Below are 22,696 nucleotides of genomic sequence, written 5' to 3' on the forward strand. Positions count from 1 at the left end.
AGCACACCGGAAACTAACCAGCATCTAATACTATACTACACTACAACCATACTCCAATATAAAAAAAAGAAAGGAAACTCAGGCATCGGTGAGGACAGAAGCATGTGACTTCTGCCAGGGCAGCAGACTCCCCTGTTCTGTCCCAGAAGCAGACAGAGCATCAGCAGCTCACACACTGAGGGCCCTCGTCTGGCTGGGGCGCTGGGCTCCCTCTCCACAGGGCTCCTCACACACACGGTGCTTCCTTATACCCTCTCCTCTGCTCGGGTCTCTCCCGCCCTCGCCAGCCCTCCTGCCCTTCCCCGCCCTCCTGCTCCTCTCTCAGGTCGGGGCTCAGCTCTCTGACAGCCTGGCATGACTGGACACCCCAGCAGCACCCTGGTGATCACGGTGGTGGGGAGCCCGGGTTCTGGAGTCGGGGACACACAAGTCCATTCCCAGATGTGCCGCCTCCCCTACAACATCGTCAAGGAGCCTATGCTTTCTGAGGGAGAACTGGGATCATTAACCGATATTTGAAACTCAAAATAGAGGTGAAATGACGACTGAGGATTGAACATTTTTAAAAGGGCATTTTGTTTTTGATTTTTTTTTTTTGATGTGGACCATTTTAAAAGTCTTTACTGAATTTGTTACAATATTGCTTCTGTTTTAGGTTTTGGTTTTGACCACAAGGCACATGGGATTGTAGCTCCCTGACAAGGGATCGAAATAGTAGCCCCTGCACTGGAAGTCAAATTCCTAACCACTGGGCTGCCAGGGAAGTCATGGGTTTTAAACTGGGCCCTAAAGGTGAGAGGATCAAGGCTTCTGTGGCAGGTGGGGGAGGCTTTTCTCTGTATCTGGTAGCCTCTGGTGTCAGTAAAGAGCTCATGCAGAGCATCACAAGAGGGCCTGGCTGGATCCAGTCACCGTGGTGGGAGAAAGGGAGAAAGTGTTCATAAGATCTGGAAACACAGACACATTTCATAAGTTGACAGGGACAAATCTAACTGGTGAGAAAAGAAACTGCAACTCTGTTTTCCAGTGTCATGGACTCTCCCAGGGAAAGTCATGGAACTCGAGTTGGATGCTCCCCCGTACAGGTACCCCAGGATGGTCGCGCAGCTCAGCGCTGCTGGTTGTCTTCCAGGGACACTTCCCAGACGTGAACTGTGGGATCATGGCCTGAGGGGGCCACCCCGACATATTAACAATACTATCTCAGGAAGTGCTTTCAGGGGTCTGGTTTTCATTCATTCCACATTCTCACAACAGCTCAGTCCTGTGGGCACTAATTTCACCCCTTTTTAGCAGATAAGACAGTGGGGGTTCAGGGAGGAGTTTGCAAGTGGCAGAGCTGGGGCCCAGGCCTGCAGGACCCCCAAATGCTCACTTTTCCATATATCCCCTGGCTACCACCAACAGGGAGGACATAGGGGGTACCTGCTGTTAGGAAAAGCCGTGTATTCTGTTTGCAGTTTCCCACCAGACGCTTAGCTGCTTGCAGACTAAGTTTATAAATGATTCCATTTTCTGTGCCCACATTCCCCCTGGCAGGGCTTGGGGCATAGTTTCTCAATAACGGATTCTGGGTTCAGCTGTCTCTTGGATTCCAGACACTGCTGGCACGGCAGAAGACCTGCCAGACCACAGGATTCAGTCCAAAGATCAGGACTGAGAGACATCCCTCCTCACTCGGCAGGCCGTGCTTCCACCACAGGAGCTCCCGTGGGGTGGCGCTAATGGAGGAGCTGCGCGAAGCTCAGGTATCCATGGCAGCTGTCAATGGCGGACGATCAAGGTCAAGTCGCTACCGAGAGAGTGGTCAGTGGTCCTGCAGGGAGTTTGCAGCTCCGCAGTCTCACTGAGCAAGACCGCGCTGTCCCTGCAGCAGCATGGCCGTGAGCGTGTCCCATCAGGGCCAGCAAGGTCAGCAGGAGTCAGCATCAATAGGTCAGGGCGCATAAGTACTTTATTGATGAATGGTCTTGCATTAACATCCCAGGGTCCAAAGTCTTTGACTTCACAGGCAATGGGGGGAGCAAGTTCCTTGTCTGACTCTGATGCAGGCTACTCCCACTTTCCTCACTTGCACCACGAAATGTACAATGCCCCTGTCCTCAATGCGCTGGGAAAGTCCAGAAGCTGACCCATCCTGTCTGACTCCCCTGGGCCTGGGATTGGCCCCGGATGAAAGCCTAGGAAAACTGGATTCACTTAGGTGGCAGGGTTGTGGGTTCTATTTTAGGCAGGATGTCAGCATGTTTAGCCCGGGAGAAGGCTTCAGAGGAGGCAGGCCCCTGACAGCTACAGAACACACTGGATGTGGAATGAGGCATTCTGCTTCCAAGAAGATTGACACGAGTCTGTGCTCGCCTGGCGGTAATGAGATGCTCTGCCTGCGTTCTGAGTGCAGAGAAGAAAAGGCAAACACAGTGTCTCACCAGCCTCTTCCCCAAGCGCAGTCTCGCTTGCCAACACCTCGCGGCGACATTACTAAAACATGGCATCACTTTGGTGCCCCTTCACCCTTCCTTCGCTCCTCTCTTCTTTCCTGGGCCTTAGCATCACTTACGGAGGGTAATGCAGGGCCAGTGTCAGACCCAGAGGGACCCCCAATGGCCTGACGGAGGGAACCCTTTAATGGGAGGCTTTGTCTGAGAGGTGCAAGGGTGGGGTTGGGTGGTTCTAAAGTCAGGATGGCTTCTCTGAAGTTGAGCGTTTTTCATTTTTGTTCTCCTTTCAGCACAGTTGGGATCACCATCTCAGCTTGTCAAACCCTTGGCAGTACTCTGTGGGGAATTTTTTAATATTCCCCAGTGCCTTAAAACTCGCTCATTTTCATTTGCTCCCATGCATCCAAGTGTGGAGACCGTCACATACTGTGTTGTTGAAAACTTGTCAGATGTGCCAATTTTGCTTACAGAGATCTCACTGTAACTTCTCTTTAGGCTCTAACTTCCAAAAGGTGGTCACAAGGACATGCGAGGAGTCGAGGCAGCAAGGTGGGAGGTTCATTGACCTGGAATACTTGTGTTTTAAATGAAAAGCTTTTCAATATTCAAATGAAGTATTTGCATCTACATATCCTTCAACTAAATCAGGAAATCACAGCTGAGGTTTGAAAAGGCAGTAAGGGGGCTTCCCTGTGGCTCAGTGGATAGGAATCCACCTGCCAGTGCAGGTAACATGGGTTCAATCCCTGGTTGAGGAAGATTCCACATGCAAGGGAGCAAATAAACCCATAAACTGCAACTGCTGAGCCCACATCCCACATCGACTGAAGCCCGCGTGGCTAAAGCCTCTGCCATGAGAAGCCTATGCACTGCAATGAAGAGTAGCCCCCGCTCACTGCAACTAGAGAAAGCCCTCACAAAGCAACGAAGACCCAGCACAACCAAAAATAAATTTTAAAAAAGAAAAGGTAATACTGAAATTGATTTGAGGACAAAAATAGAAAGAGGCCACTTTCAAAGCATTTGTAGTCCAGGGACTAGCTTTTGGAGTTTGATTTTCTGGTTCCTAGGGCTAAGGATTTACCACAAGGAGATGTCCTGATGGAAGCACATATCATTGAGCAAACGGCCAGTGTGCTGGGACTCCGGGTCCAGGCATCAGACGCACATGATGTATTCTCGTATTCCAGCTCTCCTGAGATGCTGAGGACTCTGGCAGAACAGCCTCGTACCTCCAGACCCTTCTCTATGTAACACACAGTGTCATGTGCCATGGAAGACACTAGGAAGACACAACTGGGGCCGGGGATGGGGTGATAGAACACGCACGTTGCATGCAAAGATTCTAACAACCCGATGGAGGAGTGTATGTGTCAAAGTGGCAAGGACTCTCTGATAAAAATCTCTCTACTCATGTGGTCAGTGCTCAGAGGAGTATTTGAAATGAATGAGTGGTTTCAGAGGAAGAAAGATGAGGATGATGGATGTTTCTTCCTAGAAGAAACAGGGGCAGAAGAGCATCTTGGAGGCTGGGTGGGATTTGGTAAGTCAGAGAATCCATTCCAAATGGGTGGTGAGAAACGTGGCAGTGGTGAGTTAACTAGTTTCATGCAAAAGAGAGTGCAGACTTTGGGCAGTGACAGGTTGGCCTGGAAGGGTCAAATTCCAGGGGAGAGTACTGAAATAGAGCTATTTCAGAGGAGAACGTGACTGCGTGGCGAGAATGGACTGGAGTGTCAACAGGTGATCGACCAGGAGATGAGTCACTGGGATATTATTGTAGTCCTCCAAGTGTGAAGCAAAAGGCTTCAATGAATCCTTGGCATAGGGGATGCTTGATTCGTTGCCTTTCACTTCAGTTCAACAAGCATGGCCTACTTTATGCCTAGGTTGCAACATTAGAAATTTTTGAGTGAAGTTATTGGCCCATCAATCCCACAGCAAATAGCTCAGGCATCATTTGCAATGATCCCCTCTGTCTTTTCCCTGACTCCAACAGTAACAATTAATCTCTGATGAATGCTTTAACTGTGACGTGGCCCATACTGCTATTACAATGATAATTTGTGACCTGAGAGTTCCAGCTTCTCTGACAGGGAACTTATTTGGTTGTTGCTGTTCATGTTCACTTGTCTCTTTGCTTAAAAGGGTTAAGAGCATAAGTCACAAGGGAGAATAAAGTCCATGTTGTAAGAGTAACTAAAAAAAAAAATTACTGAAGTGATTATTAGCGTTCATTAGCACATCTCCCTATTTCCGTAAGAATGGGGATGATTTGCACATAAGTGTGCTATTATCATCCAGTAGCCATTATGATTTAAACCACCATAAAGATTATCTTGTGACTGTAGCAAACCCCAGCAATCCAGTGCCATGTAATTCCTTGGGATACCACATTATCATTGCAATGCCCTTATGGACCTCAGTGTAGTTGAGGTGTTTAGCAGTGATGCATTATGACTGATGGAGGGGAATGGGTGCTGAATTTATTCACTGCCAGCATGTAGGTGTCGCCAGCATGTAGGTGTCATCAGCAGCAGTTGAGGGGGTCTCACAGAAGCCTAGGGCATCCAGACAAGTCGTCTGATGGGCCACATGTCGTAATAGTCTATGACATGCTGTTAAACTCTGCCACAGAGAATGTGATTGCAGATGTCAATGTGACAAGTCATTCTGTTGCACATATCTTTAGGAAAAGGAAACCCGTCAATGCTGGAAATGGGTGATTTTTCCAGGGCTTGCAATCCATCAGCAGAGACAATTCTTTGTCAAATATTTGTGTAACCTCAGCACTTGTTGGTCAAGAGGCTTTTGTTAACACCTGGCATCACTTTGTCCATTCTTGAACATAGAACTCTAGCTTCTGAGAGCTGAGGAGCTGGTAGCGAGTGATCACATGTCTCCTTCTCTTTCCCTTCTGGTCTAGCTACAGCCACTGTTCTTGCTTCCTCCAAGGAATTTTAGTCTTCTTTTCAAAATATGTTGACTTCAGTCTCAGGTCCTCTCAAGTTTAAGGTTAAACTTAGTTGTTTTGGTAGTTCCAATTAGGATGTTGATTCAGGAAGAATAGGCAAATATATCCATTTCCCAAACAAAAGTTATTTTTGTGACATGCAATCTAGTGCCTTCTTGTACATAGCTGTGTCCAAGGAGGGAAACATGAAAAGTATGAATATTTTAGAGGGCTTCCTTTGGAGAATCTGAACCAGAGATAGTAAAGGCATGAAGATAAGCAGATCAATGAGTTTAATTAGAGGAAGACATGCAACTAAGGATAAATAGATTTAATCTTGTTGCAGGCAACATCAATCAATCAACCAATTGGCTATGGCTTCCTGGAGCTCTGAAGGTTCCAGTATTCAGGAAGAAGCAGTGCCATGATTGATTAACAATGTCTGGAAAGAGTATGGGCATAGGGAATGGAGGTGTGTCTGAAGAGGGCATAACTAAAGCCCAGGACATGAGACAAATTATCTTAGGTCAAACTGCAAGGAATAGATGACACACAATTTCTTAATGAGTGCGAGAAAGAGCTTTTTATAGCGTACAGTTTAATGCTTACACTATGGGTATCAATAACTATTCCGCCTCTGGGAATATCTACCTACTCAGTGTTTCTCACTGTCAGTTAGAATGAGGATCGTTGCTGCTGAGTCTCTACTACTTGGCTGCAACTTTAGAAACACACTCACAGACGAGTAAAGAATTGGGAGTGTCATGATCTTTAAAATGGCACTTTGACTCACATTATGAGAAGGATAATTTGCATAAAAACTGATGCTGTAAAAACAGAATGACAACAATATGAAAATCCTCTCCCCTTTAATGGCTTCTTAAAAGTCATTAGGACTTCCCTTGTGACTCAGCTGGTAAAGCATCCACCTGCAATGTGGGAGACCTGGGTTTGATCCCTGGGTTGGGAAGATCCCCTGGAGAAGGGAACAGCTGCCCACTCCAGTATTCTAGCCTGGAGAATTCCATGGACTGTAGAGTCTATGGGGTCCCAAAGGACTGAGTGATTTTCATATTCACTTAAAAGCCATTATAGGTAATTTTTCTTAATAGTGTTCATGAAATAAATATACCGAGAGATGGAGAGGAAAAAAATTCCCCGCTGATTGGGTACAAGTCTAGGTTTTGCCACTAACTAGTGGAAAATTATTGGTGACTATTTCACCTCTTAGAACCTCAGTCTACTCATTCTAGGAAATGGGAATAATCATGTGCACTTTATAAGGTTTTTGTGAAGACTCATTAAGTTAACATATGCAGAGCACCCAACAAGGTACTCTAACAACCAAAGAGGTGTTCTATAAATGTTTGTTCATAACTTCATTTTTCTTACATGTTTTTGTAATCCCTGGGCCTTTGAACTAAGTTGCAGAAGCTTTTTTGAATTTTTCTGTGTGTTATCGTTTCACTATGAAAAGACTTTACCCTGAAGAACAGAACATGGTAGTTTCCCATGAAAAAATAATTAAATCTTCCTTGTCCTGTCACAATGCAAAGGTGGGAGTTTCTGTGGAGGCAGCAAGGTTCAATAGGTGCTGTGTTCCAAAGGAGGGAGTAGATGTTTATGCTTTTGCAAAAGAGGTTTGTGAAAACAAGTTAGATCACTCCAGAACTCAGGTGCTCATGATAAGGGTAGATAAAGAGAATTCTTGAAATTCTGCATGTCTTCCTCACTCTAGGGATGGGGAAGGAAAACTTTCTCTTCTCTTCAACATGAACGAACGTGGTTGAATAAATATTGTCCCCTCAACCTAGGGAATGTACACCCAGAGAATCTAGAGGTGAGACAGTGTGGCTTTAAGAGTTGAGTGGGGAAGAGGAAAAGGCTGAGAGAGGAAAAAGGGGAGGGAGAGAGAGAAAGAGAGAGAGCCCCGGCTGGCCCCCATATGCCTAAGCGTCAGTGCATTTACACCAGCAATGCTCCTACTGATAAGCGGAATGTGTGTGCTTCCTTGGACTCACTGTCATGGGTCTATTTAAAATCCTCGTCCCATATATTAAGTGAAGTGAAGTTGCTCAGTCGTGTCCAACTCTTTGCGACCCCATGGACTGTAGCCCACCAGGCTCCTCCGTCCATGGGATTCTCCAGGCAAGAACACTGGAGTGGGTTGCCATTTCTTTCTCTAGGGGATCTTCCTGACCCAGGGATCAAACCCAGGTCTCCTGCATTGCAGGCAGACGCTTCAACCTCTGAGCCACCAGGGAAGCCCATCCCATATATTAATTAACCTTAAACATGCATTCCAATATACTTTAGGTGCAGACAAGCACTGTTTGACTCCACTTATACAAGGTACCTGGAACAGTCAAATTCATAGAGTCAGAAACTACACTGGTAGAAGCTAGATGCCAGGGGTTAAGGGGTGAGGTGGGGAGGGGGGTGTTTATTGGGGACAGAACTTCAGTTTAGGAAGGTGAAAAATTCAGGAGATAGATAGATCATGGTGAGAATTGCACAATGATGTGAATGTCCTTAATGTCACTGAACAAATAGTATGTTTTTTATAATGTGGCTTTTACCACAATTAGAAATAAATAAATAAATAAAATCCTTGTCCCAGAGGAGCCCTGAGCTATGGGCACTGGGACAGCATCACTGAGAGAGGCTTGAGGAGTGGAAGAGGAAACCAAGCGCTGAGAGGGGAGTGAGGAGATGGGAGAAACCACTTTGCCATAGCAACGTCCCCTTGGAATATCCCAGCGGGGCCTGGGAAGACCTCAGGAAAGTGGCCTGCCCCCAGAGTAGCTTTTATCCAGGGGGAGGGTCAGGCCTATGGCCACCTGGAGGGTTGAAAGGGACCAGGGGAGCCTTTGATGATGATCCTCTGAGTTTCAGCTCTGTCTTCTTTCTCCAGTTATATGGGAAGGGGTTTGATAATTGTAAATTACTGCATAAAGAAACTTAAACTTGTAAATCTCTCCAAGTCCCCCACCACTCTGGGCTAACTCACCATCGTATGTGCCACGGGATCAAAGCCCCCCTTTTCATATTTAAATTTAAGTTTAGCATTTTGGGTCTATAAATAGCTCATCTAAATTAAACATGACCTTATTCATGAATATTACTGAATATTTTCTAAGCCACTGCTACCTGTTAATTTTAAAAACAGGTAAAAATGGGGACTGTATTGACCACAATGATGGAAAGCCCATCAATAACATGAAAAAAGGAGATTTTGTGGATCATACGGTCATGAGTTTGTTAACTAAGGATGCTTGAAAAATAGAGGAGAAAGGTAAACAAGAGGGAACATGGAGGAAGGGAGGAGAAAATTTAACAAGCTAGCAGAGGTAGAAAGTTTAAAATTGTGAGCAGAATATACATTTTCCCCCATAAACTATGAATTTGGTTTATTTCTGAGAAGTAGGTGCTGCTGCTATTTATAACACTATTTATAAACTTGTTGACGTTTCAGTACTTAAAAAATGGATACTATGCAAATGTCTTAGTTGCTGAAGTTCTTCTGAAGCTTTTGAAAACCTGAAAACTCTAACAAGAAAAACGAATGCCCACTAAAGGAGAAAACAGTAACAATATCTATGAATGCCCACCAAAGGAGAAAACAGTAACAATATCTAGGAAAAGAGAAGGTTAGAAGGTTCAGGACCATTTAGACATGGTCATTGGGCAATAATGTTAGCAAGATTATTCTCAGTAGTAATCAGCAATATTTCTAAGGTATAGTAATGATGTGCTTTGATGGGTCTCTATTTCCTCTCTCATCTTTAATAAAAGCCAAGACTCACCCTATATTCCCAAATACACTGTAAACACAGTCTTCTAATTGTTGAGAAAAAAGAAATCTAATGTGTATGCGTTTGTTTCCCACTTACAAATGATGAGGAGGGGAGTGGCGGTGAAAAGATTCTATTCTCAATGATGTAAGACAGGATGAATAATGTCAATTCCAAAGGTGTTTTACAGGAACAATTTGCTTATGGAGCACAAGCTGAACCCTAGTTATGCAGCCCATTAGCAGTAAACATTGTGGAAGGAAATCCACATCTCAGGGAGCTGACAGGTCTCCCAGGTAAGAGTCAACTCAATTGATACAATGATCATTCTTAGTGGACCTGAATCTTTCTTGAGTCCTTTGGCAAGATGAAGTTAGCAGCTGCAGCCCTGTTCTGAGCAGTTGACAGTTCCTACTACAATAATTCTACAATTGAATCTGGCATATGCTACACTCTAGAGGTTTTTTTTTTTAATTTATTTGCTTTGTTTGTTTACTTTTAAATTTTAAGATGCATCATATCTGTTCCTAAATAGTTTACTGCATTTGTGAGATTTGCTATTTTCTCTTTTATTTCAGTTCCTACTCAAGTGTTAATAAAAGCTTTGATTCAGAGCATAATCAAAAGATTAAATTAAATTTATATAAGATGGTATTACATGGAGATGAGAATGAAATGAGGAGGCATTGTAACTGCCCTCATGGCTTATTTCTGGAGTCAGTGGTGGGCTGAGATCAGTGCCCAGGAAACAAACCCTTTTCTTGAACACAGCATAGGGACCCATCATCAACCCAAATTTCAAAAATTATATCTGAGTTGTATACTTACAGAAAAGCATATTGTCAAGCTCTGGATTATTTAGAGAGTCTTGATTTCTCTAAGGTGTTTTTTCTTCCTTCACTACTCTGCTTGCTTTTTACTCAACTAGAAGGTGGGATGAGGAAGACAGAAGAACGGAGAGTAAATTTTGCAAAATATTAGCTCACGGTTTGATTGGTCATGATGTTGGGATCAGAAAATGACTGGCTTCATCTGTGATTGGGAAGAAATTCTCACTGATGCAAAGTAGGTTCTCTCAGCAAAGGTCATTTAGCAAGATTTTCACCACTGATGCAATTTTCTCTGGGCAAAGGAAGTGGAATTTGGAGAGATTCTTTTGGAAACGGATAGACAGCTTGTCATTTTGTTTTATGAATGTCTTCTCCTTCGAAATGTATATAGCTAGCATATACCCAAAGGCTTAGAATACATGAGTTTGGTTGTTTATACAAATATTAGTACTTTACACATTAAAAGTATGCCTATGTGAATGGATAATACAAATATACTGGCAGAATTTTCAATGTCAAGAATGCAGGATTTATGTAACTATGTAGAAAATTCTAGAAGGGGAAAAATAAAAAACTACCTGCTACTTTGGAAAAGATAGGCAATTATCTAAACATATCTGCTTTGTTCTGAATGGTGTAAAATTAAGAATGTTGGTTTATTTGTGCATTTACTCACATACAAATTGATCACTCACATGCTCATTCACCCACCCACTCGCTTGGAAACTTCTAGTGCCCAGCTTTGGGCCACACCACATTGCTCTCATTCCCACTGTAGAAGACTGGGGGATTATCCTGCTATCTGAATCCATGAAAATCCTTTCTTTGGGATTAACGGGAGCATTCTGTATATCTTGCCAAATAAGGCACCAACAACCTGCCAATGGAAAAGAAAGCCTAGGTTCCCAGTAGTTAGGATGGTCAAGATTCAGGAGTTTACACAAAACTAGAACTCCTGCCATTGACAATGATCCTGCTGGCTCTTCTCTCTTCCAGGGAAACTGCTGTAATTGTCAATGGCTGGAGGGGATCTCCCAAGTTCCTCCTTTCAAGGACTGACTGCATACTCATTGTGTCACTGGATAGCTGAATTCACACCTCATTAAAATAGGTTCTTATATTCTCCTGAAAGGTGTTAGTTTTTAAAAAAATTTTTTTTGAAGAAGAGTAATATATTAAAATTTGATTTCTGCCTTCTATTTACTAAGTGCCCATTATGTGCCAGGCACTGTTCTAGATTTGGGGAGTCTGAGAAATACCTCCTGATCCTAGATTTTACTTTTAAATAACTTTGATCATGGAAAAGAAGATGGCTAAAGGGTCTGCCATCTTGAAGTCAGTTATCAATAAGGGTTGAGTTTTCATAGTGGGTGTAGGGGGGTAGGTGGGAAGTAGATCCCTTGGGACATCTGGTCCCCAAGAACATAATTGAAATTGCCCATTTCCCATGGCAGAGTAGAAATGACAGGCACACAGTGGGGAATGCTCTTCAGTTTTCACCGGACAACGTTTCTCCTCAGCGACCACACCACAGTCATAACCTCTGCCATCTTGATTCCATCACAAGGATCCATGTGAATTCATTACATGGTTCTACCATGCTCTCAAAGATTCCCACTTCATCTGCGACTATGTCATGATTTTGCCATCTACTGACTCCTAATTGGAATAAAAACAAAAGTATATTTCAATATGCAATTATTTATAACAGGGACAAGTGTGACATTTCACACAAAAGCAAATGCCTTCAGCCCATCATGGCCTTGGTTTCAAACTTGTAGCTTCTCAATTTTATTTTTAGATTTATTTATATTATTTATTTTTGGTTGCAGTGAGTCTTTGCTGCTGTGTGCAGGCTTGCTCTAGTTTTGATGAGTAGGGGCTACTCTTCACTTCATTTCAGGGCAGGCTTCCCATGGTGGCGGCTTCTTTTATTGTGGAGCACAGCCTGGAGGCACATGGGCTTCAGTAGCTGTGGCATGTGGGCTCTGCAGTTGTGGCTCCTAGGCTTTAGAGAACAGTCTCAATAGTTGTGGTGCGTGGGCTTAGCTGCTCCGAGGCAAGCTGGATCTTCCTGGACCAGGGATTGAACCCTTGTCCTCGGCATTGGCAGGTGGATTCTTTACCACTGAGCCACCAGGGAAGCCCACTCATGTTATTTTCAATGGAAGAAATGAAAATCTTTGTAAATAATATCTAATGCTTCAATTTCCAATTCTCTTTAGAGATTTTAATTGTCACTATAATGCTCATTGTATTTGACCAGTTGGATAGTCCATGTACCAGAAAACAAAAACAAATACTTAAAGATGAACTGGAAACATTTTTTTTCATCATCCCTTGACTACATGGGATGACTACATGACTACAATTTTCTCCCCAATGACTACATTTTTTTTTTCTTTACAGTTGTCAGCCCTGTGGAATTGCTGAAACACTTTTTTTTTCCCTGAAGAGAGAATCACAACTGTGGTGAAGCCATCATTTTGCAGAAAGATGAACTTTGTAAGCATTTACACGGCTTTGCCTAAGATTCTAAGTTTTGACGCCAGCAAAAAAATACCTAGAATGTGAGGAAGTATTTATGGTTTTGCCCGTTGATGCCAGTTTAAGTGACTAAATCAGGTTAAAGTTAGCTATTGCTTTTTAGTTTGACTCAACCTTAACCCTGAGAAGCTTTAGTAAACATTCTTAAATAAAGCCCTGGACCTACACACAGTTTATTATGTATTTCTTTCCAAATGAGAGAAGAAAGAGCTACAGCAATTATAGAGAAAAACCTAAATCATGGACCAGTGATCTCCATTATCCCAAATTCTTTGGAGCAGTGGGAGTCAGTGAAGGCACTTGCTCAAGAGTGCGCTGCATGGAGTTTGGGTTTTTTGAGCACAAGTCACCTGTACTCCTTGCTTGGCCCTGCAACAAACCTTTCTCTGCTCTAAAAACAAACAAACAAACAAACAAACAAACAAACAAACAAACAAACAGAAGAAAGAAAAAGAAAAAAAGAAAGTGTTGCATGCATTTATCATCACCTAGCACTGTGAGTGCATTCAAGCATTCAGGTTGTAAAGTTGAATTTAAATTAGTATAAGAAGCCTCTACAAAAAGAAAAAAAAGGGATGGGGTGGGGGAATGAAGCCATGCCAGGCGTCATTAAAGAGGCATCTGTTTACTACCATCCACTCTCATGAGTACAGGATGATTCATATGCTTTTTGTGAAGAGAATATCTATTGTTGTGGAAAAATTAAATGTATTTTGATACTTGCATGCAATATTTATCTATCTGTTCAATCAGAAAAAAGTTGTCTCCATCACTTTATCATATTTTACTTTTTCAATTTCCTCTTAGTAATGTTTTTTCAATGTTCTTTAGCGTGAGACCACTGAATGTCTCATTTCTCACAATAAAGACTATAACTCATCAGAATTATGCTGATGCATTTTTCTCCTAAAATTTCATCCTCATTTTCATAGGTGACCAATTTTCACTCTCTTACCCCTAACCATTGGGCAGGTTTTGATAACGGTAAGGACGGAGGGCCATTGCACTCTTCTAGCTGTTTCTCATAATTTTCTGGTTCCTATTTTAAATGTCCCTCAAAGTATATACATATAATACATATATACAATATAATATGTGTGTCAATAATATATATAAAATAAATACGCAAAGTATAATATATGATATGGGATTCCCTTGTGGCTCAGAAGGTGAAGAATTCACCTACAGTGTAGGAGATAAGAATTTAATCCCTCGGTTAGGAAGATCCCCTGGAGAAGGAAATGGCTACACACTCTGGTATTTTTGCCTGGAGAATTCCATGGACAGAGGATCCTGGTGGGCTACAGTCCCTGGGGACTCAAAGAGTCAGACACAATTGAGTGACTAACACTTTCACTTCACTTTCAATATATGATATGTATACTATATATACATCTGATACTTCAAATCTGGTCATGGGACAATGTTAACATATTACTAAAAATAAACCAGGACTTCCTTGGTGGTTCAGTGGCTAAGACACCACGTTCCCAATGCAGGGGGCCTGGGTTCAAGCCCTGGTCAGGGAACTAGATGCCACATGCTGCAATGAAGATCAAAGATCCCTTGTTCAGCAACTAAGACCTGGTGTAGTCAAATTAAAAAAAGAATTAAAATAAAGAGGCAAAAGATCTCACTAATATAATGATTTCCCAGCTATCCTGTTCTAAGCGAAAGAAATCAAAATTGATGCCAATAATACAAATTTTGGAATTGTTACTTGCGAAGTTCTAAGTACAGTCTGTTAGGAATGTTTCTCATCATGCCAGATGAATTCATTCATATATATTGTGTTAGATTATTAAATCATGTAGAAGTTGGCATAGTGATATTTACATTGAATAACAATGGAGATATTTAGTCACAGAACAATAAATTAATCAACTCAGAATTAAAAAATGACCTATTTAACCTCTCTAAAAATTTGGGGGGCATTTCTAGCAATGTATGTGGTACCACGATTCGGTTTCTGAGAAGGGTACTTTCTTAGTTCTTTCTGATTCCTCTAGATTAGGATGGCAGGAACAAGTTTAAATGTGTAAAACCGTCGGCATTATCTCCATTTCTACTATGCTATCCCCATGTGAGCTGAGGGGGAACAGAAACTCTTGCTAATATTTTAAACTGTATATACTTTTGGGCTTCAAAAATTCAGAATGAGTTCTTAGAATTCTGAGTAGCATGCCATCTCACTCCCTTCTGTGTTCAGCTAAGCAATTTGTATACCACCTTTTTTTTTTTTTTTTTTTAGTAAGAGACTTTTTTATTTTTGGCTGTGTGCATGGTTTATGGGATATCATTTTCCCAGCCAGGGATTGAACTGGCACTCCTGGCAATGAAAGTGCAGGTTCCTCACCACTGGACTGACAGAGAATTCCCTGTGCATCACCTTTTAAACATAAGTGATTTAAGTGTCTTTCTGCTTAAGGGTATCACCTTTTATATTACAAAATTTTCTTTTGTAACCAATTATACTGAGAAGATCCTCACATTAAAATCAGTTTCAACTTGCAATCAAATCCTCAAATTCTCTGAAACAGATTTTTGTTTCTCTAGCTGTACATATCACTACATCTCTTCCTTTTGGTGGCATGGGAGAGCTTGCTAATATCACCTGCAGATTTACTGAAGGTAGACAGAAATGTTTTTATTCTAGAGCATCATAAGAAACGAACAATAGTTTAATGAACCCCGCAGGTAAAACCCTTGTGGCTCTGCTTTTTGATTAAACAAAGTACAACATTTCGTTATGAGGAAAAGTGGGTGCTGTCCTGTCCTCAGCCACATAGTCATGTTACAGAGGCAAGCTAGACACCACTTAGCCTTCTGTTGCTGATAATGTGGAGAAAACAAGGTAGTCAGCTTACTTCATTATTAATAGTGTGAGCAGTGGACTGAAAAATCATCCAACTGGCCCTCTCTGCATGCTGGGGTGACCATGGGTTTCAAAACCCTGGTGGTGAAGAGCGAGGGAGAGAGGCAGGGCTCGCTTGGTACTCGGTATGTACCTGGAGCTGTGCCAAGCTTTTAACATCCCTTATTGCTTTTATTCCTGACAACAACCCTGAAATGTTAGTACAGTGGTTTAAAAAACTGAAGAAAGTTAAGTAAAATGGACAAACGTCGTTTTCATCAGATACGGTAATACTGGATGGCATTATGCTTAAAAGCATAAAAAAAAGCATTTCCATATAAAACTTCAATATACTAAATAGACCTTACTTTGGAGCAGTGGATAAAATATATAGAGGTGGGGAGAGCATGATATGTGTGAAATGACAACTATGTGGCAGGCATGGTAGGAGGCACTTCGACATGTGATGCTGCAAGCAGCTTCCATCAGAGGACAGCAATGCCTTCCATTGCCAGGAAGAGGAAACTTAACTGAGTGAGATGAGGGGCCCTGCCTGGGGTTGCAGAGCTGTTTGGGGATGGAGTCTAATTTGAAAGCCTGTGCTCTTTACCACGGACTGCCTTCCAAAGAAATACACAGATACTTGCACGTTTTATCTCTATCACTCTGCGACTGGACTATTGTGAATATCTATTGACAAGTGTTAGGTCAGGGGTGTGTGGTGTTTTTGTGTGTCTGTGTGCTGCTTGATTGATGCAATTTATTAGTAAGTATAAATCATATCACATCTTGACTTTACTGACACATTCTGAAGTCTGTACCTTATGACAACTTCTTGGCATCTAATGTGTACTGTTATTTTTATAAGGTGGAATGTGTTAGGTGATGAGATGAATAGCAGTTTGGAGCAATGTTCTATGGTTAATGCATAGTATTCCATTGGATCATATGAAGGCTTACTTCTGTACATTTGAACTTGAACCTGGCTCCTCTCACTGTTCTGAGTTGTGACTTTTCCATTGCTGGCTATCTCTGATTGATGATATGATGCTTACATCTCTAAGAAGAATGCATCATGTCAACAACTCATGGGCCAACAAGAAAGCTGGGTGCATTATCGGGGCATATGGTGTAGTAAATGGTACAATGAGTAAACTGGGAAGTTGACTGAGTCTCATATGTGAATTTGATATTTTCCCCTCTCTGAGAATGTTCTGCTTAACCATAAAACTTGCTTGCAGAGAAAGCTGATGTTGCTCTAGGGATGCTAAGTCAAAATTCAGCACTTCCTCTCTTTCGTTGCCCATGACCCAAATCAAGTTTAATTTTCACCCTTTATTTGGAAAAACTGAGACATAATAGCTTCTACTTTCATCTCTGACTTTTCACTAAAAACTACTAAAAGGAGAGCCAGCAGCAGCCCAGTGTACAGTCTTTCTGATGCTGGATTTGGTTGGTTTATCAAATAAATAACATTTCCTCAATTGCTCAATCCCCATAATTTTTACATTTTTTAATATTTGTAGAATTAAGCTGCCCCTAACAACTGATACATTTGTTTAATGTGGTAATATTTTCTTCCATTACAAAAAAGCTGTTATTAAACTGAGGGCGTAACTTAAGATCAGTGGTTTCTCAGACTCACAGTATAGAATTACCTTTTAAATAAATGGTCCTTAATTTTGCATATGGGTTGGGAAGATCCCCTGGAGAAGGGAAAGGCTACGCACTCCAGTATTCTGGCCTGGAGAATTCCAAGGACTGTAAAGCTCATGGGGTCACAAAGAGTTGGACACGACTGAGCAACTTTCACTTTCAAAGACTTGGGCTTCCCTGATGGCTCAGTAGTAAAGAATCCACCTGCCAAGCAGGAGATACAGCTTCGATTTCTGGGTTGGGAAGATCCCCTGGAGAAGGAGACAGCAACTCATTCCGGGATTCTTGCCTGGAGAACTTGTTGGACAGAGGAGCCTGGCGTGCTGCAGTCTATGGGGTCGCAAAGAGTCTAACACGACTGAGCGACCAAACAGCAAGAGCAGCATAGCTCCTAACAGTGTCCAGTGTGTGAGGGCTTGCGTATCATCAAGAGAAATTTCTGAGGTTGACAGGAAAAGAATTACAGTTCCCCTTTGTAGATGGGGCAATGCAGTTTCTGGATTTGTGTCAAATCTATGGAGCATCCAGAAAAGGAACCTGGTTCTTTGAGCCCCAGGTGAGGTAGAAGCCGGAGGATGGATACGGATTTGTGGCTCACATCTCAGGTCTGCCACTTACTAAAGGCATCATCCCGGGGAGCTGCCTGATCTCTCCCAAGAGTTTGCTCGTCTGCGCAGCTGGGATCATCAAACCTGTGGTGAAGTGCTCCCGTGGGACCACATATGACACCTGCTCCACAGTGAAGCTGCAGCGTGTGGGGAGCTGGATTTCCATTTTGCTTTTCTAGAAATCACTTAGCCTAAAGGAGCATTCAGCTAAAACCTACCACCACTCTAAGACATAAGATGGCTGAAGAGTTTTGCACTCTGAAACGAATCCCACAAACATTATTCAGTGATACTATTTTGCCATTAAGTTTACACTAATTGGAATGTAAACTATGTTCTTGAAACAAAGATTGGAAAAGTCAGACTAGCTCTGAGGGAACTTGGGAGTCTGGTAACTTATTGCCTTTCTAGAATCACAGCTGTTAATTAGGTTGCTCCCTTAGTTAATTGGCTCCGTTCTTATTCTTTAGCCAGAAAGATTGCCCAACTGTCTTACTCTAGGAGTCTACACAAGAAAACATTTCCCTATTTCCAGGAAAATGTAATACTCATGAAAGAAGAACTTCTTTTAAAAAATGTAGTAACCCGAGTGGGGGAAAATAGTATTAGCACTGTAATCCAAATCACTGCTTTAGATGAGAGAGACCTTGGTTTGCTCAGGTTTAGTCTTCAGAGGGAATCCCCCAAACTGGATTCTTCCTCCTGTTTCTGTCCATCTGTCCATCCCTTTAGTTGTCAGGACATGCTGCTCTGCTGAGTTCTGCTTCGGGAGGAAGGTATAAAGATTTCCAAGGGTGCTTCATTTTCCAGCTCTTTAACTTGGCTAGCTCTTTGGAAATGATGACACTAATGGGATTAACCCTTTCATTTCAGAAATGGTGGCTGTAAGGAAGGAGCTAGAGAAGGAGAGAGGAGCTGACCCTTGGCCAGGCAGCAAGAGTTGGGCTGAACAGTTCGCTGTCACCGTGAGGGATGGACCGGAGCATCTGCTGGTGGCGCTGGCCGCCTCTGAGACCTGATTAGGTCGCCTGTGTCAGCAGCTGAGTCACTGCAGAGGCAAGGCCTTCATCAAATCCATCTTCCTGGATCACTGCGGGCCGCTGGGGCTCATTAGCACCATTTCCCACGAGGGGCACCTCCCTTCTCAGAATGGTGAGGAACCTTCATCCTACTCCCGCCCAGTCACAGCAGATGCCAAAGCTCCAGCCAGCGCACCGCAGCGGGAGGCCTGGCGGCCACCACCTATTTGTCTGCCCACGGTGCTTGGATTGCAACCTCTGGGAGTTTTTCTCAGCGGCGTGGGATCCCTTCTTTCTGCAAAAATGTGCAATGCAGGTGTGTGCACTCAAAACAGCAGCGCAGAAATCACCGCAAAGCCTCCCACTCCCAACCCCGTGACCGAGCAGAACCTTCCTGGAGGTGGCTCCTTTTTGATCAAAGTCATTATTCAAAGGGCTTCCTAGGTGTTGCTCCTGGTAAAGAATCCGCCTGCCAATGCAGGAGACGCAAGACACACTGGTTCTTTCCCTGGGTTGGAAAGATCCCCTGGAGAAGGAAATGGCAACTTACTTCAGTATTCTTGCCTGGAAAATTGCGTGGATAGAGGAGCCTGTCGGGCTACAGTACATGGGGCCATAAAGAGTCTGAGGCAACTGAGCACTATTATTCAAAAACGTGGATAGGGATGCAAGTAAGTTACTTGCTGAACCATTTTCCAAACTAAATTCAAAGGAGATGGCGGGTGGATAGGGAATTTGGGGAAAGCAGGGTTAGAGAAATTAAAAGGATTTTTGGCTCATCTGCTGGGTGGGGTGGGTCCCCTGCCAGGCCTCGTGTGTATTCATAGACTGCAGCACCTCTCACATCTCCTCAGAGAACCCCCTTTTGTGAGGAGTGTTGAGGGGCACATTTAAGGAAGCACTGCTTTAATGCAATGGCCTCTCCTGAAATGAGGAAATAGAGCTCTTAACTGGGCTCAAAGGGGAAATTTGATATGTTAGTGGAAAGATTGAGGTGGTTTATTGTGGTTATTGTTTTATCTTTATTACTTGGATGAAGCCAGGGTAAAATTCATATAATGTTACTTACCCCATAAACATAGATTTCCCAGTCCCTAGAATGAGCTGTTATTCTATTAAACAATGCTATTTTATATGTATTTCACTGGATGTGATTGAATTTTTACACCTTAAAAAAAACTTCATATAATGATATTTGCAAATGAAAAAATAAAATCTTTTTCAAATTGATGTATAGAGTATTGACTCACAATACTCTAAGTTCCAGGTGAACAACACAGTGATTAGATACGAGAAAAATAAAATTTTTTTCACATTGTTTTGAGCTTTGATTTAGAAAACATGGCCAAACTCATTGGTTGAATGTATTACATGTGTCTATTGCTCTGCTCATAATATTTGGGGGCAGGAGTATATACAGATGCCTACTTGGAATTTTTAGATACTGACTGATTTTTTTTTAAAACGTGTTTGATTCTTATTTGTGCAAAGTTTCTAAATAATATATCCTATTTGTTGTATTAAGATGGTATTCTGTAATGATTTTGTAGCTTTAAAAATCAATATTTTGTAGTAAAAATGCAAATTTTGCATGAAAGGAATCACTGTTTTTATCATAGTAATGACCAGAGGAAGGCAATGAGAGGAATGGAAGGAGTTTTAAGGCCTTAGCTGTATCAGGAATGTTTTATTTCTTTTAAAAATAAGCAAAAGAACTTAAGCTTGTATGGAAAAAGATTACTATCTGGGTGGCTTATCAAGAATGTCTTTTGTACTATTTTTATGTAGAAAACTTTTATTTTTCTCTAGAGTTAATGTGTTTCATTATAAAAAATGAAATACAGAAGTTGAAGTGAAATTCCTAAATTCCCACTCAACTGGTTTTAGCTGGATACATCGAACACATCTCACTGACTCTAGTCCCATTGTTAAAGCAGACTTACCATCGATTTGTTCCTTTGTGTAAAGTTTAAAATTAGTTTTACAACATGGGCAGCTGTGGCTTTGTTATTTGTCCTACACAGACAGACCTAATCAAACCCACAGAGGGCCTCAATAGACATGTATAAGTTCAGTATATCTCAATCCTTTGGCTAAGATTTGCATTTATTATAACTTTATATTCATTCATATTGTAGTGATTCTATAAGATTCTCCTTTCTAGTTGAATTATGTGTTGAATGACCTTATTTAACTTTATTTTATTTCTTTTTTTTTGACTGTGTGGATTGAGGGATCTTAATTCCCAGACCGGGGATTGAACCCTGGCCCTGGCAGTGAAAGTGCTGAGTCCTAGCCACTGGACAGCCAGGAAATTCCCACATGTATTGAATGATTGTAGCAACTCACAGTTCAGCATCAATTGCTGCTTTTTCATCCTAAAAACAATAGCTACAGCACTAACTTATGGATCCATGAATACAATTTATTAAATGCTTAAGACCTAGCAGGCACTGTGTTCAGCGGTCTCCCTGCTGTTATCACGTCTAACCCCACCACAAGAGAATGTGAGAAGTCTCATCACTTCTACTTTGCAGATGAGGAAACAGAGGCCCAGGAAGGTTCTAGACCTCATCCAAGGCCACAGAGCTAGAAATGTGTTCCCACCAGACCCGTGTCCCTCAAAGTCAATGTTCTTAGCTACCCTCTTGCCTTCTGGAGATTCTATGGAGCTTTACTATTATTATAATTCAGAGGGCTATCCCAATGTCAGCATCACGTTTCTTCACTCTAAGACATGTACTTCTCACCACTTTAGAAAGCTATGATGTTGAAATGGCCTTCCAGTTGTTACCAGGGGTGGTCCTGCCTCTTCATCCACCCCTCTCCAGCCTAGGCTACTGTTAGGATCAACAGATTGTTTTTGCTTAATTATGGCCTTGGGGTCACTTAGGAAGCACCCCCTATTACAGCACACCCTTCCTTCTCGCCAAAGCAGCTCTGCTCAGCCATCGTTTATTCACAAGATGCTGTGTATTCTGTTAACCTGAATGGGTAAGTCCTTTAAATTTTCCTTCTTTATATATATAAAAGAGTAATATTGTTTAGTTGATTTTTTTTTCAGTTGACTGGCTCTTTAAAGACTGAAGGGAGGGTTTTTGACTTGCCTTGCTGCCACTTAAGAAAATTTCACAGTGGTCGAGAACTAATTTCATCAGGAAACATTCTAAGCTTCAGTTAAAATGTAAAATGCTTTCTTTAGCCCCAGGATAAAATAAAATTTCATTTGCTTTTACTTTTCTGCAATAATGCCAATAAGGAGATATTGCCGGGGGCCTGAGGGAAACCAATTCTATAGCTGAACAAATCGATGGTAAATCTACTTGCCAAATCCTGAACAGACCCACTGAATAAGTGTTAGGAACACACATACACACACATATACACACATCCCTATTGAACTATCTAGGGTAGGGATGGCATTTCTCTAAAGGAAATTAATGTCCCACTATTAAGATTTTCACATTCTCAAACTCCTCAGACACTGCAGAATTATGAACCAGTGCACAGTTATAAACCAAAAACACAGCTCCTTGATTAATCCTAATAGGTAGCATTTATTGAATGATGGTATTATTGAATGATCATTATGTGCCTGACCCTGTTCTAAGCCCTTTAGTCCTAGAGGCTGGTGCCATAATAATCCCCATTTTTCAGATGCGGAAATTGAGGCACAGAGAGAGTAAATCCATTGCCCAAGGTCTCACAGCTGGTGACTGGCAGTCTGGTTACAGAGCCTGTTCTCTTTGCCTGAGCACTGCACTGCCTCTGCTGCATATCTGGACCAAAGAAACATTCCAAAAAATGTTAGAAAAACTAAATGATGATGAACTTTATGATAATCATTTATTGAGTCTTTAATGGCATACTGAGGTGCTATAGTAGGTTTCTTTTCCACACACGTCTCATATAACTTCATAATCTAGGGGCTTAGCTTTGATTATTTTTATTTTAAAATAAAACTGAGGCCAGAGAGAGATCAGGTAATTTGCCTAGG

The 22,696-nt window shown here is 42.1% G+C and overlaps 1 protein-coding gene across 1 annotated transcript in view; it reads right to left on the reverse strand.

Moving 5' to 3' along the window:
- The window catches only part of POU6F2 (POU class 6 homeobox 2), a 470,298-nt gene that overhangs the window by 23,628 nt on the left and 423,974 nt on the right, over positions 1 to 22,696 (reverse strand). The window lies entirely within an intron of this gene.

The sequence above is a fragment of the Muntiacus reevesi genome, chromosome 6 (genome assembly GCF_963930625.1).
Source record: "Muntiacus reevesi chromosome 6, mMunRee1.1, whole genome shotgun sequence".
Lineage (NCBI taxonomy): Eukaryota > Metazoa > Chordata > Mammalia > Artiodactyla > Cervidae > Muntiacus > Muntiacus reevesi.